At 33.6% G+C, this 17,911-nt stretch overlaps 2 long non-coding RNA genes across 2 annotated transcripts; both read right to left on the bottom strand.

Moving 5' to 3' along the window:
• Window positions 1-4,370: 4,370 nt before the first annotated feature.
• On the bottom strand, window positions 4,371-5,856 carry LOC107768917 (uncharacterized). The gene is made up of 2 exons (XR_012693454.1): window positions 5,561-5,856; window positions 4,371-4,931 (listed from the first exon to the last, which is right to left on the bottom strand). It is a non-coding gene; the product is annotated as an uncharacterized LOC107768917 (long non-coding RNA).
• Window positions 5,857-10,472: 4,616 nt separating this feature from the next.
• Window positions 10,473-16,424, bottom strand: LOC142161815 (uncharacterized). The gene is made up of 3 exons (XR_012693453.1): window positions 15,043-16,424; window positions 14,684-14,963; window positions 10,473-10,902 (listed from the first exon to the last, which is right to left on the bottom strand). It is a non-coding gene; the product is annotated as an uncharacterized LOC142161815 (long non-coding RNA).
• Window positions 16,425-17,911: the final 1,487 nt, after the last annotated feature.

Genomic DNA, 17,911 nt, shown 5'->3' with positions numbered 1-17,911 from the left:
TGCCCTCAAGCCTCAACAATTGCTCTCATGATGCCGTAAACACGGGACAAATATCTTCTTCCCTTTTTAATCTCGCCAGAATACAAATATCTGCAAAGTTGACATTTTGGGCACTGTACTCCAAGTGTGATACCAAAAGTTGATTGATGTCATAATGTGATATTTTAGGCGAATTTCACCCCATAAAATAGGGAAGAGATGCTATTACTATATTATATAAATAATCGTGCTTTAGATTTTAGCTAGTGACATATTTTAAAATTGTGGGGCCTAGATTAAAGTGGACAATATCATTATTGAATCGGGCTATTATATATGGTATGAAAGTCACTTTGTGTATGACCCTAACGGTGGTGGGGTAAACCTCAGCAAATATGATGAGTCCTTAAGGAGTGTATGTGACACCCTAGGCCAATCTCTCATCGATAAAGCACGAGAGATATTGATATATAAGTAAACATGCCTTGGACCCTAATAACGTATTTTAAAACTGTGCGGGCATGGAATTAAAGCGGACATTTGTTTAACCAAAAAGTGGAATTTCAGTCAAAACTTTAATTTAGAAGAACACGGGTTACTGATAATCAAAACTGAATAAAGAAAAGTAATTTTGCTAACAATAAGAAAGACAAAAGAAAACAAAATAAACCAGTATATTCAGATGATCTTTTGTGTCTTTATAAATGTTTCATTCTCTCCTTTTTATAGTTATCTTAAAGATAAACGTTTTGCCTTTGTTATAATTAGGCCACTATAGACGATTAAAGGCATTAAATGTTACGTTACATAATCATTGTAATTTAATATAGATTCTATAACGTTTTTAGTATTTACTGCTTATTAAATACTGTATTTGTACTCTCTTATGTTGTCAAATTCATTCTCCTTGACTTTTGAGTATAAATAGGTACGAGCGTTGAGTCTTTTGAATAACTGCTCGTGCCTCTACTTATACCTTCTGCTCGTATCTATTGCAACTAGTGTCTCTTTGCCAATCATCACTCTTTGACCAGCCTTCGTGTCATGACACGTCATCTTCCAATCACTTTAATATGGAAACTCGATTTTCCCAATACAACAACATCACTGGTGAGTTGGATTGTTACATATAAGTACCAAGAACCTAGCATAAAATTAAAAGTTATATTTGATAGAATATAGAATTTTTGCACATTTCTTGAATTTGAATTTGTGATAGTAAGTTACATATTTTTATCATATGATCCTAACAAATATTTATTACAATTTCTTTTTATAATTACTCTATATGTTAATTGTGTAGATTTTTCTTACACTACCTACCCGAATAACTCAAAACTGAGATTTTTTCGTCGTATATCACCATCCACAGCTTTCCACCACACAGTATTATGGATAAAGAGTTAAAAACACTTTTCATTGGGGTTAATATAAGCCATGTAGTTAGAAGAGTGGGGACCTGTTTATTGAGTTGATGATACTAAAATGATAAAAGAGTCAGTTGAACTGTGAAAGTTACTTTTTGTATAAATGACTAGGGAAAACTACAAAAAAGTAGTACTATTACTCCATTAAAGCTCTATTATAAAAAGTCATTTTTGGCCAATTTCATATTCTTTGTGCTATTTTACTAGGAATAGCACAAAGATTGTACGTGTATTGTTTCTATATGTATTCTATCACGTCGGTTTCTTTCTCTCTAACTCAGTCGGTCAAGTCACTCCGAATTTACATTCCTTTTTTTCTCTGATCGATTCATTATATTCAATCAAGCCACTTCTACCTATATAGTACTTACGGATAAAAATATTAAAGTGAAAAGCTTTAAGAAATCCTATATATTTTTCGAGCTCAGATAAACATGTGACATGTAAGAGGATCTTAGAAATGTATAGTACCTATCGGCTCTCACATTGAGATATAATAAGAGCATCCAGAAAAGGTCATGAAATGCTTCATTGCTTAAGATTTTAAAGTTGGAGGCTCATATTTTCAATTTCGAGCAGTTTGGTCTTGGAAATGTATTCCTTTTAATTACAAGCCCGGGACATTAAAAAAGGTAGTCTATTACACGAAGCATTCCACGTTTACACAGCCTATCTTGATGCACGCATTAGTAATTGATTCCGCGGCTCAGAACAACGTAACTTTACCGTTGCTGAAAAGATAGATCTCATGCATGGACATTACTGCATGTGTATAACCCCATTCTCGCAATTCGAATGTGTACAACCCTATTCCGCCTAATCACGCCTGTTTGTCAACATCGATGTACTTAATGTAACATTGATTAAACTATTCAAACTTTTGCATATTAGGTTTCTCTTCAAGAAAAGAAAAATCGAGAAAACGTACAAAAAGCCACGTATTAGCCAAACTAAATGGAACAAACGAAAAGCCATTGCTTAAAAAGAGCAAAGATACCACGTTAGTAAACAACATTGCATGGATCGATGGGAAAAGAATCTGCACATCGGAAAAAAAGCTAAATCAGAATACTTTCGTTTACTGTTACTTGTATAAGTAAAGAGTACGTTTTCTTGTTTAAATAATAATTAAGAATATGATACCAACGGAAGAAGCAACTAGAATATTGCATTCTAATCAGTGTTGATTCTACTTCATCTTGAAACTGTTGCTTTCAAACTAAAAGTTGTGATTTGTGAAGCCAAGCAAGCCCACCATGTGGCTTCTTATTTCGATAGTTTACAAATCAAGAAAAGTGAAAAGACATGCACTTGGACACACACAACTACTAGTACTATCTTATCATATATATATATATAAACATATAAACCTTCTTTTATATCTATAGGTGATCTATTGAGTTACGTACCTTTCTTACCATGAAAATAGGTTAAAAACGTGAGTCTTGCTCACTCTTAGGACTTGTAATTTTAAGTTAAAGCTACAACATGTGTGTGTACATATATAAAAGAATAATACAATAATAAATTTAAATAAAATCTAACCGTTTTAACTGGGAAGACTCAAGGAGGGGATCCGGAGACTTTAAAGAAATAACCCAAGAGATGGTGGATAGCAAGAAGAAAGAAGTGTGGAACAACCATATAGAGACAAAAAATACGAGATAATTTAATCATGCACTTAAAATTTGATAGGCAGAGAACTAAATAGTTATATTGGTAGGAGGTAATTACTCCATAGGCAGCACGATCGGATTATGCACTTTCAATTTGACTCATCAAACACCACATTACAAGAAAAATGAGAAGAAAAAAAAAGGAAAATTAAGAAGTTTGGGAGTGATTTTAATTTGTTCGTTGGAAGTAATGTCCCATGGCTTGACTAACACTTCAATCTTTCACTTCGAGGGAGCTTTTTGCTGACACAACAGAAAAAGACAAAAGATGAACAGTTGACAAAGCTTTATCACCTATGTACTTATTCGAGAGCGAAACTTAATTAGCAGATAATCTTGATTAGCTAGGAGATAAACGTCACTTTAATTCATACCAATCTTCTTAAATTCCCAAAGCAATTCCACTGGATTACAATGTAGTATAATACTCATTTTATCTTTGACACATCCACAAGACTCCTCGAGAAAAAAAATGTATTGACTAAATTAATTGTTATCTTGACACATTGAAATATGTAAATAAGGGCAAATTTTGAAAAAATAAAATTAATTTCTTTTTGATTATGTAAATGAATATTTATTTTGAACCAAAAGTTAAAAAAAAAAAATATAGTCACTTATTGTGTATCGGCGGAAGTACAATTTACCAAGTTCATTGACTTTTTAAAATATTACTACTTTTCCTAAGTTTATTTCCAATAAATAATAAAGAGAAGGGGAAGAGAGGTCTCAATAAATACCTTCAATGAACCTGGAAAAAGTTACCAGCTTTAAGTACTATGAATTCTTATGCAATAAGGAATTAAAGGCGCATTCAATTCTCCTTAAGAGACTCAACTTTTTTCCCCTTCCTTTCCTCTTAAGAGACTCAACTATGCAAGCAATAGAGTGCACAAGTGGAAGTGCTACTTTAGCCCCACCCCTAAGCCTATACCCTCTACTCCCTAACCCAAATAAGTTGTGAATTGACATAGACAAAATGTCCAGCCCCTACCACAGAAACCCTACTATATCAAGAAAGTATTAATCCCTACTGTGACGGTTAGGTTTTTGTGGACTTGGTTAAACTTACTATTTTCTACTCGAACTTTGTATATACATGTAAAATTAAGAAAAGTAAAATCGCATTAAATGATATACACATAGTTTAGATTCTAAATCCGGAGTCACTAAGATTAATCTCTTCCGTTGGAAAAACAAAAGTGGTAATATATATTTCTTGCATGAACTTCCTTATAATGAAGATAGGGAATTAATTAAGTATCAAGAAAAGATATTACGCAAAAGAAAAAGACAAGAAAGATATAATATACTTATAAGAGAAGGCATATGGAAAAACCCATATTATCGCATGATTATCATCTACTACTAATTTGTATATAGAGCTCCATTGTGTTTTAACAAACTTATTCAGCTAGGACATATAGGGCAGAAAACTCTTACCGGTCAAAAGAGTAAACTAAAATAAAAAAAAAACATACAATTATCCATAATATTAACATGATTAACCACCTGAGAATTAAGCTTCTCTCTTTCCTTTAGTGAATTTCTTCAACACATGACATCCTTAAGAAGCTTGTACCTGCGAGTGGACGTACGAGGAGACGGTGCTCCGCCGTGATTATTCTTTGGCTTTTGATCATGAGTTCCTTCTTCCCTATGATCATGCTGTTGTTTAATTTTATCACCTGGATATTCTGATCTGCTGCTTATGCCTACTCCTGAATTACTACCCGCCGCTGATTTCTTAGACGAATTTCCACGCCTCGAGCTGCTTCTTCCCTCACTTTGACACCAGTCACATACCTGAACTGGCTCTGATAATTCACTGTAGAAGTTGCTACAATACCTGTATGATATTTACACATACATTAAAACAAATATTTAAAAAAAAAAAACAGTATTTGCAAGTACACGGAATATCACAATTAAGTACTAATCATGACATACTAACATCAATAATTATGACTCATGATCTCATACTATTATCATACAAAATAAAAGTAAAAAATAGAAGGTACGACTAAATTTCTGAGAAGACAAGAAGATTTCTAAATAACAATATAGTATCTAACATAAAGGTGAAGTAATTAATATAACAAGGCCTAATCATCGTTATATGATCACAAACTAAAATTTCCGAATTATGAAGTATTGAAAGTCTGGGTAGGATATATGTGTGTTCCCTCAAATAGCGCATGGTGGCGGTGGACTAATGTCATGTTTGGTTTGCCACAAACAAGAAAAAGGCAAAACAAAGAGAATACGGACAGAAAATCAGTCAAAAAGACTATAAAAGCAAACCAATCTGTGGACTAAAGTTTCCCAAGAAAGTTAATGCCAAGAAAGAAAAACAAAAATCTAAACTAAAAAAAATTAATTTCAACGATGGGTAAAGCAATTCTAATTAAGAAAATCATCATCGACATGATGTATGAGTGTGTGTGTGTGTGTGTAGGGAGGGGTGGCGGAGCATACGAGTGCTGGTAGCGGTGGTGGCACTTGCAGCAGCGGAAGAGCTTTTCCGGGAAGCCGACGTCGCCGCACATGGAGCAAACTTTCTTAAGATCCACCATTTTCTCTCTGTTCTTTATCAACTTTTAGTATTTTTTCTGTGTTTTGGAGACAAAAGAGCAACTGCAGAGAAACAACTAAAAGCCTAAAAAACCAGAACAAAACGTTTTGAGTCGGTGTTTGCGCGTCATATCTCATTTATATAGAGAGAGACATGGTTATATAAAATAATGGAGTACTTTATTTTGTTATTTGATTTATTGGATATTCAGAAGAAAAGATTAATATGAAATTATTAATGTGAGAGGGATACATATATACAGGTAGACCACAGGTTGCTTGCAGTCGTTTTCAGTTAAAGGGATAGACGATGTGATCCTTAAAACTCCCTATGCCTAAAATTACCTTTATGTCCTATGCCTTAAACTAGAATTACAGAGGTTTGGTTGAGTTAAAAAAAAAATATACTAATTAATTTTACAGTTAATTTACAATTATTCATCAAGTTAGTACTGTGACAAATTCTCTTTCATTTGGTTAATGTTTTTTCTCCTTTTTTCATCTTAATAGTTTATCCAATTTTTAACATTTCTTTCATGTATTTTGTCATTTTCTGTCTGGTAGCTTTTCAGAAAATAAGGGTTTGGTTTACTCCTTTTGTTTCAACTCTTTCAAGGAGCGTGAGAAACAATTCATGCCAGAAAGGAAGAAATTTCTGACGGGAGTTATATTTTCACTTTTTCTTTTTTTGGGTTGAATTTCTTCAACAATAACTATCGTTTATTACCCTTAATAATACGCACAAAGTGGTCATCCAAATTTCTTGTCCAGTTTTGGTAATTCCATCTACTAGGAGTACTATTTTATGGTAGAGGATAATGTCAATTGTCAATATCTATTAATTAACGGCATAAGTATTAACAAATTTAACTGCTTAATCGAAACAAAAATATCGAACACGTGATGATTAATTATAACATGAATGATTATTTTATCTCGATGACAATTACTTGATAATTATTAGTTTATTAATTACTACTTTTTATTAAAAGGAAGTATGCGATTCAGTATCCGAAGACAAAAAATCTACTTAAAATTTATTGCTTTCGGACCTTGTCCGTTTTTATAATAAGAAAAAGTTTCAATAGCCAAAACTTCAATTAAAAATATTTTTATAATATATATATATATATTGATTGATTGATGAGAAGCTGTAGTAAGTAGCTTGTGTGTGAGTTGCAATAACCCGATTATCTCACGGCCAAGTTACATCATTTATAAAGAAGTATCTTACTAATAAACAGAAATATATTTAAAAGGACGCATTTAGAAGCAATAACATGGACGAGGGCTTTTAAAATACTTTAATTGCCACATGAAGAGCAACATTTACTTGTTTGGTTTCCTGAAGTAATTAATGTGATTAACTTAGTCATTAGAACTAATTATATTATTTGTGTTCGATGTGCGAATAAAGTAACACATTATTTAGTGAGAAGATTCGAAATATATAAGATGTCCAAAACAAACAATATCTATTATGGGCGGGTTGAATCCAATACTTTGATTTATCTTTTTAATGTGGTACATGAGAGTATATAAATGCAACTTGTAAAATATCATTCTCTTGTTCGGTGTAATAGGTGTAATCCTTATCTAACCCATCAAATCAATGAATATCCTTTTCTGATCATTAGTAATTATATGCAAGATTTCTTACCTTATCCGCTAATAAATCAAATGACTGTCCATACAAGAAAACCATCAATGGAAACAATATATACACTTGAAATGTTTTCCAACACAATTAATTGTTAAATAACGACCGACAGAATAACTCATGCAAAGCACCATATATATGAGCTTAATCAGCTGTGCAATATTTTTTTTTTTTCGATTTTAATTGTATTTAAAGTTCTGTCCGAACACTGCAACATTTTATGCCTACAGCCACACTAATTTAGGCAACGCTTAAAAAGTGTTGTCAAATGTATCTGTAGGAACACTTTTTAGGCGTGACCTTTGAGTATAGTCTTCGGTCACAGCTTTTAAGGTAACACTTATAAAGCGTTTCTTTTAAATATAAAGACAACATTTTTTAAGTGTTGCCTAAATCTAAAACGTTTTTAAAGAGTTGTTATATTATCATATTAAATACAACACTTTACAAGCTTACCCTAAAAATTCTTTATAAAATATTTCCCAAAAAATTTCCCACCAAAATTGCACTTTATAAAATATTTCCCCCAATTCTAATAAGGCTAAAGACGTTCAGTTAGGAACCTATAGGCAAAAGTCTAAAATTTTCTTATATAAAATTTCACTCAAAATTTCCCCCCAAATATTAGAATTAATGAAAATATTCCCCCTCCCCCAGTACAATATCATTGTCCATTCCCCATTTTTTTCTCTCACTGCAGCTTCACCTTAATTGCCTCCTTAACCTAATTCATTCCTTTCAATTCTCGGTTGCATGTGTCTTCAAATTACTCTCACCCATATATTGCAAATCTCCATCCCTTTCTCTATTGGTAAGTATTTCTTTGCTCAAAACTTTTCTATTTTTTTCAATTTTTAGTTTTGCTCTTATACTTTAAGATTCAATTTTTCTAGTTTCTTACTAATGGAGATGAAAAAATAATCTTTTATTGTGTACAATATCTGGGTATCTCTGTACAATCTTTCTTTTATACTCAAAGCTTTGAACTTTTTATAATTTCAGATTCTTGGGCTAAAAAGAAGTAATTTTATTTTGTTTAATTTTTGGGTATGCTTCGTTAATTTGGGTTTTCGTTTACACTAATTTGGCTTCTGGGTAACTGTAGATTTATTGATATGTACTATTTTGGACCTTTATTTATCTGCTTACTTTGTGCTTTTTTTTCTTGGGTTGAATAGTCTAATTTGGGTTCTGAGTAAGTATATTTCGTTGGTTTTCTTGTGATTAATTGTTTGTGGGTTCTTTAAGATAAGACTTTTTATTGATGGCAAGTTTTTTCCTTTAGATTTGTAGATATTTAAGTACTTTTTTGGACCTTTATTTTGTCTATTTCATTTGTGTTTTCTGTTAATTGTTTGTGGGGTTTTAGTTTAGGCTTGAAATTCCAACTAAATTGTTCTCCGAAGCATTACATCGAACACTCAATTCCTTAGAAGAAAACACACTGCCTCGCTTGTGGTTGTCACAGGTAGTAGCTGAAATTATTTGTTGCAACAATTTAGGATCATTTAGAGTTGATGAGTTTATATCAACACCCTCCTCATTTGCTAGGATTTCAAATGTGTTTGGACTGGCGACAGTTTGTAGAGCATTTCGTCGATCACCTGAACCCCTCGTCTTTTGTTGCTGTGTCTTCGCACCTGTAGGTGTGTTCTACTTGGTAAAAGCTTCCCTTACCACAGTCCAATCATTCCCAGTTGTGTTCTTATTAAGTCCATCTTCATTGGAGGAAGTTGAAGCATGTTCATGTCCTTCCAAATTATTAGTTGCAGCATTCAAAAAAGTTGTTTGTACCCCAACATTGACCTGAACATTTGCAGGATTTTGAGGGCACATATCCTCTTTATTCACTGCCTTTGCACCTGTAGTAGCTGTATTATCCAAAGCATCACCACATTCTTGTGCACCAGATTTTAAAACCTCACCAGTAGATATAACACCTTCTGCCTTTTCAACATCTTTAATCACTGCCTCAACCCTTGTAGCAGCTGCATTATCCAAAGCACCAAGACCTTCAATCTGCACAGCAGAAACTTTAAAATCTACTGGTTTTCGGTTACTTCAAGTGCAGCATTCAAGTGCCAACTAGTATGCACCAAGGGGATAAATCTTGGATTCCTTGCAAGTGCCAACGAAGACCAGTTATTCCTAACTAGTATTTTAATATATTCTCTATCTTCATTGAATAGTTATTCTATTTATGTATTATCTCCATCTGCTAGAACAATTATTACTAAGGGTAAAATGAGAAAAAATAATTAATTGTGTATTAAACTTATAAAATGACGAATAATTTGAGACAATTATTTTTAGAAGTCACGACAGATAATTTGAGACAGAGGCAGTGGCGGATCCAGAATTTTATGTTCGTGGGTGCTTAATTTTTCTTGATGTGTAGTAACTACTTAATTTTTTTGTTGGTAGGTGTTTTCTTTTCCTTTTATATCAGATGCCTTAAATTTCTTATATGACTATATCTATGTTGTGTAAAGTTTAATGGGTGCTGAAGCACCTAAATTTAGTACGTAGTTCTGCCCCTGAGAGGGAGTATATGACTACTATATATAACATTACTTTTTACTGTGTGATTCCTTTTTTTTTTTTTTTAACACCAAGAGAGGGTGTTGCATTCACAAAGCCAAACTTTTATGATAAGATCTTTAAGTCAATTGCTACTGACAGTGGGTTAAAAATTACTTACACAATTGTGTTATTTATTAGGTAATTACGAATATACTTTTTAATAATTATGCTGGAAATGTAATAAAATGATAATTTACTTACAAGTACATATCAAGATTAATTGATTTTTTTTTTTAAAAAAAATTACACTATATATAACTTAAATCTCCATGATAATTACTCGTTATTCATCTCTCTCTTCGAAAGCTATACTTGCTTCCAAAAATTACCCATTAATAGTTACTTCTCCGTTTCAAATTAGATGAGTGTTTACCCTCAAAATCGGATAACAATTGGATTTGTAAGTGATTTTAAGGATATGCGGATTAATTTGACACAAAGCAATAAATTGAATTAGATTGAACAAGTAAAGATAAAAATAAATTCAAACCACGCGGATAGTTTCAGCTTTAGTGAGATGTTCACCCTCGATCCGGGCTCACTGTAGCCAACACTAATGAACAAGAAGAGAGCTAATAACAGAGAAAAATAATAATATATTACCTTGGAATGCGTGATACAACGTGTATTATGAATCATCAGACACTCTTTATATAGTAGGAGAGTCTCACTTTGGTACAATTCTTATAAAAGGTAAAAATCATCTAATTAACTGATTGTCGGTTCCTATCGATACATGCCGAGATCTCCGCCGTGATACTCGGCTGATGACGGATATCACGGCCTTCTGTTGGCCGTGCTTGATTACTTGACAACGTCCTTCAAAGTTATTCAAAGTTAGGACCGGTCCCGAACCATGACCCCGATATTCTCGAGGATAGGCGTTATGCCCCTGGACTCCGACTCGATGAGAACTTCGCCTTGATTTTTGGCCCCTTGCCATCATGTCTCGGGCTTGGCTTATTACGTCTGGAACCGGAGTGTATCACGAGCCCGGTTTTACCTATATACAATGAAGTACTTTTTTTTAGTCTGTTCCAAAATAAATGACACATTTCTAAATTTGGAAATAATTCAACTTTAAACTATTTATTTTACCCTTAATGAAAAACTTTTATATACCACACAAATATCATGGCCTCACAAAATTTTTGCCCTAAAATTTTAAGATCACAAGTTTCAAAAGTCTTTTTTTTTCTTAAACTTTTTGTCGAATCAAACTATCTCATCTAAATTGAAACGGAGAGAGTATATGAAATGGAAAATACGAAACAAAAAATCTACCGAAAGATCAAAGAAGAAAGTATAAAATAAATCCCCAAGTATTCTTTCTGACAATTAGGTCCAAAACTTTTAAAGTAGTGCCGATCTATTCGCAAAAGAATATGTGGGTGATGTAGTAGTTGAGTGAAAGGGTGAGGCAAACGTGCTTTAGAAGCGAGTGAATGAAAGTGCACTACAAGACCTCGAGAGTAGCAAAGTGGTAAAACAGTAGTAGTATACTATAGTAGTCTATACTATAGCGTAGTCCTCACAAAATAAATTATGGTCAACTTCGTACTTCTAACAAAAGAAAAAGGAAAAACTTCGCACTTCTTACTGTCGTCACATAGGTGAGATGTGTTGTCTATCTTTTTGGGCTATCCTTCCGCATTGGATATTTAATAAAAAAATAAATTGATCACTTATTGAGGATCGGAGGAAGTATATTTTTTGTTAAAATTTTACTTTTACAAATTTTTTTATTAAATAATAGTAGTTGTTATGTAGACTAATTTATAATGGATAAAATCATTATTTTTCTAGAATTTTTTATTAAATAATACTACTATGTTGTTATGTAGACCAATTTATAATGGATAAAATCTTTATATAGTAATATCATAATTTGGGCATATTAGAAAATATTGTTGATGGAGAAAATATTGCCAAGAATGGTTCACAAAACGTCGAGCAGGTTGTGAACTAGAAAAAAGCTTTTCTTCTGATTAAGAATGTTATCATCTCTATATGAAGATTGAAAGATAAGGACATACTGAGAGTATTGAGGATATTGGATGGGGCAAACAACTATTGGACATGTTTTTTTTTATTGTTTGGGCTCATAGAACCTTGGACCTAATTTGGCTCTGACTAGAGCCCAGCTGACAGAATGTTCTAGAAATAATTTTATTTGTCGTACATATATTTTTGTATTTATTCAGTAGTTAATTATCAATACACAAATAGAATAAGGACACCTGTAACAGTTAGTTATTTCTTAGATTCTTTCTATGTTGTATATATACGTGAGCTGTTGTACAAATTGAGAAAGGAAATACAAACGAAAGTTTCTCCATATCTTTCTAATTCTTTACATGGTATCAGAGCATCTTCTCTAAGAAGATCCTCATTTTTCAAAATTATTTTCTAGTCTTAACTTCCATTAACATTAGGAGACAACCAACTTGATCCCAAAACTCCACGGGTTGTGGATAAGCAGTCTGATCTTAGTCTTTCTCAGCAAGTGAATTCTTGAAAATTTTGAACTAAATATATAGACACATGGGGACCATATAACATACCCACATATAAAGGAGAAAAATATTTTCTCAGTATTGTTGATGCTTTCTCAAGAAGTACATGGATATTTTTACTTTCCATTAAATCAAATACTTTCCCTGCCATATAATCTTTTTTTACTTCTGTTAAAAAGCAATTTTCAACCAAAGTAAAAGTTATAAGGTCGGACAATACCTATGAGCTAGGATAAGAAGAGGTGTCAATGGTTCGGTTCGAATGGTTATTTTATAAAATTTGTACCATACCAGTTTTTCAGTTATTCTATTATGTATAACCAAAATTAGACTTTTCCAAACCGTCCCAATCATGTCGGTTTCTCTTCGGTATCGGTACGATTCAGTTAATTTTCGGTATTTTTTTAAATATCATGTAAAATTCACTAGTAGAAGTAGAATGCAATAACATACGTTCTTTTATAGAATTTAGCAAAACTCTCTAGACATTTTTGTTGTTTAAAGGGTGATGAATTAAAAAAAAGATAGCTAGAGTATAGATCCATCAACTATTCTACAACAACGTAAAATAAATCAAACAAAATCAAAGAAAATATAAATCATACGAATTGAAAGATATACCAAGATGAGGCTCAAGAATAAAGTCCATAGAAGATAAAATATTCAAAAAGATAAATCTAGATTATATGAAAGGAAACTTATTCAATACATTGTAGTTTGCTACTTATAATCGCTAGAATACTTTGTGTCTTGCTAATAAAGATACTTGAAATAAGTTAGTTTAAGTAGAAGTAGCATAATATGTTTTAGGAATTAGTATTTTGAGTTTAATTACTTGTTGGCTTGTAATAGTTTTCATAATTCCAAGGCCCAAAGAAAATTTAATGCATCAAATAAATATATTTTCCATATGTAAAATTTATTCGATATTTTTTCGATTTATTTTTATAAAATAAAAAACCTACCTAATTATCGGTGCAGTTATAGATTTATATAAAAATCTATTGTTTCTTAAAAAGAAACCTAAAAATCGGTTCGGTGCGGTACGATTCGTTAGTTTAGTCGGTTTTCGAATATCTATTGACACCCCTAAGGATAAGGACAACTTCCTAAGGATTTCTTCTATTCCAAAGGCATAATTCATCAAACCTCTTGTGTGAAAAGTCCTCAATAGAATGGTGTGATTGAGCGTAAGCATAGACATTTGTTGGAAACTTGTAGAGCCCTTGTGTTTCAGTCGCATGTACCTATGAAATATTGGGGGGAGTGTTTACTTACTGCTACTCATTTAATTAACAGATACCCTTCTACAGTGTTGAAAAACAGTCTCTCTTTGGTCATACACCTGAGTACAATTTTATTAAAGCTTTTGGGTGTATGTATTTTAGTTCTACTCTTATTAGAAATAGGGATAAGCTAGATCCTAGAGCTATTCCTGGGGTGTTTTGGGGATATCCTTTTGGGAAAAAAAGGTGTAAAATACTCAATTTGCAGATTAATCAGGTGTTTGTCTCTGAAAATGTCAGGTTTATAGAAAACAATTTTCCTTTCTCTTATTCTATTCCTATGACCAAACTTTTTCCAGCATGTCTCCCACAATCTACGGAAGCTATTTTTCCTTCTAGAATCATTACACAATGTCCTAACTCTACTTCTACATTAACACCCAATCAAACACGTTCTCCTTGTTCTTCCCCTGTGTCTAACCGTTCTACGGGTACATCAGCTGTATCACCCTTCCCCTCTACTGAAGTGTTATCCTCTGCACCAGGGCAACTGCTGCGCAGATCTCAACGGGACCACAATCCACCTAAGTATTTTTCTGATTATATTTGTGATACTGCTTTTTCTGTTATTTCTCCTAACCCTCTTGTTTGTTTTCTTCATCATTCCTCTTTTTCTGGCTTGACTCAACACAACCAAGCACTCAATTCTTTCATTTGTCAAATCACTGAGCCTACCTCCTATCTATAAGCATCACCACACCCTGGTTGGCAGGATGCAATGACCTAAGAATTTGACGCATTAGCATCTAACAAGACATGGGATATTGTGGAACTCCCAGCAGGAAAGAAGCCATTCCCTTGTAAATGGGTCTATAAAGTGAAATTGAAGTCCGATGGTTCCTTGGAAAGTTTAAATGCACGCTTGGTCATTCGAGGGGATAGAGAAGGGATTGACTACACAGAGACATTTTCCCCAGTTATAAAAATGACTACAATTCGGTGCATCCTAGCTATTCAGGTAAAGAAAGGTTGGGAATTATACCAGCTTGATATGAATAACGCATTCCTTCATGATGACTTGAATGAAGAGGTAAACATGTGCTTCCCTCTCGGTATGTCTGCACCTTCATCTTCTCATGTTTGCAGGCTCCGCAAATCATTGTATGGCCTTAAATAGGCCCCGAGACAGTGGTACGCCAGGCTATCATCTGCTTTGGCCACCATGGGTTTTATTTATTCCCTCAATGACTATTCTCTTTTCTTCAAAATAAATGGCAATCTGGTAACTATTCTTGCAATTTATGTTGACGACATACCGATGACTGGAAACAACACGAACGAAATTAGTGAGTTGAAACAATTCCTTGACCCTGAATTTAAAATAAAGGATTTGGGAATTACTTTCTTGGTATGGAATTGGTGCGTGAAAATGGTGTATTGGTTGTTACACAAAGAAAATTTGCTATGGAGATGCTTTCTGAATTCAATTGTACAGGTTTACGACCTGTTTCCACTCTATTGGATCCCAATTTCAAACTTTCCTCTTTTCGTGGAACACCTCATCTAGACCCTCTCATGTATAGAAGACTTTTAGGAAAGTTGAATTTTTTAAAAAACACTCAACCGGACCTATGCTTCGCAGTCCAAACTCTTAGTTAATATATGCAATCACCCTGTACAGGTCACTTCCGGGAAGCTATGCACACCCTATGCTATTTGAATGGAGATCTGGTCTTGGATTGTTCTTATCCTCTACGCCGTCTTTTCAGATATTGGCCTATTGCAATTCCGATTGGGCTTCATGTTCTGAGACACAGCGGTCAGTGAGTGGTTTCTTCTTGAGTCTTGGTGGAAGTCCAATTTCTCGAAAGTCGAAAAAGCAGCCGATTGTTGCTTTATCCTCGACAGAAGTAGAATATAGATCAATGCGACGTCCTGTTGCAGAAATAACTTGGGTGGTTCGTCTCCTTCAAGTTCTGACTGTCACTCCGATTTTGCCTGTTCCTCTCCACTATGATAGTCAAGCAGTGATCCATATTGCTAAAAAACCTATCTTTCACAAACGAACGAAACATAAAGAGCCCGATTTCCATTTCGTTCTTGAGAAACTGCTTGATAGTTTGATTCCGCTTTTGTTTGTTCCATCTTCTTCCCAATTGGCAAATCTCTTTACAAAAGCCCTCGTCGGACCTCTTCATCATTCTTTGTTATCCAAGTTGGGAGTCCGAAAATTGGCCTCCAACTTGAGGGACAGTGTTGACGGAGAAAATATTGCCGAAAATGGTTCACAAATCGTCGAGCAGGCTGTGACCTAGAAAGAAGCTTTTGTTTTAATTGAGAATGTTTTCATCTTTGTCTGAAGATTGAAAGATAAGGACCTACTGAGAGTATTGAGGATATTGGATTGGGAAAACAACTATTGAGCCTGTTTTTTGATTGTTTGCACTCACAGAACCTTAGACCTAATTTGGCTCTGACTAGAGCCCAGCTCGTGGCATCCGGATCAGGATACCCTGGCACGACGAAGACTGGCCCCTTTGTTTCGGGGTACCGCCGTTGTCACGGAGCATGGGAAGGACGCGCGTTAACAGAATGTTCTAGAAATAATTTTATTTGCTATACGTATATTTTTGTATTTATCCCGTAGTTAGTTATCAATACACAAATATAATAGGGACACATGTAACAATTAGATATTTCTTAGATTCTTTCTAGGTTGCATATATACGTGAGCTACTGTACAGATTGAGATAGGAAATACAACAATAGATGTCTCCATATTTTTCTAATTCTTTACAGATATTGAGCCACAAAAAGGTATCATCAAAATTAGCTTTGTAGTGATATCATCTCATAAAAGTATTGAACATATACATATTGTGAAGAATCGGATGCTAGTGTGAGATTTGAGCTAGAGTTTAATTATTTGAGTAGTTACTAGTTCTTTTATCAATTGTCTAAGGTATTGGGTAATAATTATTTCGTCTTTAACTATTAATAATACCTTTAGCATGCACTTAATTTTTCTCCAGTGTTTATGTAAATGGTTAAATGTTTGTGAAAGGGGTTCGCTTGGCAGATGGTATTAGCTAGGTGTCAATCACGTCTAGGGAGTAGTTTGGGACGTATAAAAAAGATAAAATATAAAGAGCTGTATTTTCTGTGTACAAAGTAAATTCCATTTAATGCGTTAGATATATGCAACAATATTTTCGCCATGTTTCTCATGCTTTCCAAAACGAGCTATTACAAAATATATTCATTACCCTCTCATAATTTTGAATTGATATGTTCAATATGTTAAGATTTTGCCATTAAACTCATTCATTTTTAAAACTCCAAGTTCATAATTTAATATCGTATTTGTTAAATTTTTATAATTCTTTCATATATATTATACTTGCCTTAAAAATTTATAATTCTTGCATATATTCTGAGCACACACAAAGTTTTTTTAGTTAACCAGATACTTAATTAACAAAGGTAATTACATGGGTAGCGCCACATTGGAGCTGTCCAGTTGGATAGTATTGTTTGAGACAATATTTGTTATATTATAGACTAGAGTTTTTCTAACAAAAGTAGTTCCTAGGATGTTTGCCCAGAGTGCTTCATTGACAAACACCGAAGGAACTTCCATAATCCTAGTGGTGTTGAACAGTGTCTTCCTTTCTCCCTCCTTAGCTAGTAGGTCCGCCACCGTGTTCTGCTCTCTGAAGCTATGGTTGATTGCTGGGTTCCCCGACGGGGTCATCAATGACCTGCATTCAAAAACAAAGTTGTTATAAGGGATATAACAAATTTCCAACATTCTAATGATCTCTTTTGAGTCAGTATTGATTATAAGAGGGGTTATATTATGCTCCTTTGCCATCTTAAGCCGTTCTTGCATTGCTAGTAAATCAACTAGATATTTGGTTATAGATGGATAACCTCTCATATAGCCTAAAACCCAGTTTCCGGAGTCGTTCCTAATAATTTACCCTGATCGTCCTACCCTAGGGTTACTAATGGAGGAACCATCAGTGTTAACTTTGAAGAATCCTCTAGCAGGTGATTCCCATTTAACACTGATTATTGTCCATTGCCTTTGAGGCTTAGTCCTAGCTAGCAGGTGATATTTAGTAGCCTAAGCAATCACCAACTTTGCTTGGACATGATCATTCCTCTTATTGAAGAGGTTATTGCTCCTAGTTAACCAAATATTCTAAAAGCAGAAGGGCAGTGGGAAGTGCCATTCAAAAAGATCTTTAATGTCTTCGGCTTTTAG

This window comes from Nicotiana tabacum, chromosome 7 (genome assembly GCF_000715075.1).
Source record: "Nicotiana tabacum cultivar K326 chromosome 7, ASM71507v2, whole genome shotgun sequence".
Classification (NCBI taxonomy): domain Eukaryota; kingdom Viridiplantae; phylum Streptophyta; class Magnoliopsida; order Solanales; family Solanaceae; genus Nicotiana; species Nicotiana tabacum.
The sequence above is the reverse complement of the archived record's forward strand: the minus strand, read 5'-3'. Positions and strand labels throughout refer to the sequence as shown.